We start from the raw sequence: 1,204 nt of genomic DNA, 5'->3' as shown, positions 1-1,204 counted from the left end.
ATGGCAATGAGTTATACATTTAAAAGTGCTGCTCTATTATCTTGAGTATATTGAGGTGGAGAATCTGGAGGTTAATAATTTATGCATTGAGGTTATGCAAGAGTATATCTCCTTTATGGCAGACGTTTAAGAAGTTGAACTGCATATTAGAGTAGAAATAACTATGGAACAATATGTTTCATAATAACATGATGTGCTTCTTCTGCAGTTGCATTGCACTTGAATTCTAAAGGACGGCAATATTTAAAGAAAAAAAAAAGTTAAAGAAAATGTGTTATGATTTAACCCTAAAATAGGTATATACTTATAATTGGTATATGGTTAATCATCACTATAGATCAGGGGTGTCCAAACCTACTATGTATCAATGTAGATAAATGCAATTTTAAGAACAAAACATGACAAAATATATGAAATAACTTACAGAGCTCTTTTGAAGGTTTTGATGACTGCTGATAATCTAACGAGACACTCGTCTGATTTCTTGAATTTCTGAAGCTCAAACTCCTCCAGCTCCTCCTCTGATGTCAACAACACAAAGACCAAAGCAGACCACTGGGCAGGTGAAAGATCAGCAGATGAGAGGCTTCCTTTGCTAAGGTGGGTCTGAATGTCTTTCACCAGAGTTTGGTCGTTCAGTTCATTCAGACAGTAGAACAGATTGATGGATCTCTCTGGAGACAGATTAGCTTCAAATTTCTGCTTGATGTACTGAACTATTTCCTTTTTGCTCTGCTCATTTCTATTTTGCTGCGTCAACAGACCCTGTAAGAGTCTCTGATTGGACTGGAGTGACAAACCAAGGAGGAACCGAAGAAAAAGATCCAGGTGTCCATTATCACTCTCGAGTGCCTTGTCCACTGCAGTCTTGAGCAAATCAATCATGGTTTCACTTTTGTTTTCCTGTTCTGTAGAGTCTTGATCAAACACATATTTCTTGTTGATGTCTAGAAACAGATGTGCATAAAGGGCTGCAATAAACTCTTGAATGCTCAAGTGAACGAAGCAGTACATGGTACCAAGAACGATCCCTGTTTCCTCCTTAAAGATCTGGGTACACATGCCTGAGTACACTGATGCCTTATAGACGTCAATACCACAGGCTTCCAGATCTGTGTCATAGAAGATCACATTGTTTCTTTCCAGTTGATCAAATGCCAAAAGATGGCATCTTTATCCCAGGAAACATCTGGTGTATATTCTC

Source organism: Sinocyclocheilus grahami, unplaced genomic scaffold (assembly GCF_001515645.1).
Source record: "Sinocyclocheilus grahami isolate Dianchi unplaced genomic scaffold, SAMN03320097.WGS_v1.1 scaffold3777.1, whole genome shotgun sequence".
Taxonomy (NCBI): Eukaryota; Metazoa; Chordata; class Actinopteri; order Cypriniformes; family Cyprinidae; genus Sinocyclocheilus; species Sinocyclocheilus grahami.
Note: the sequence above shows the minus strand (reverse complement) of the source record.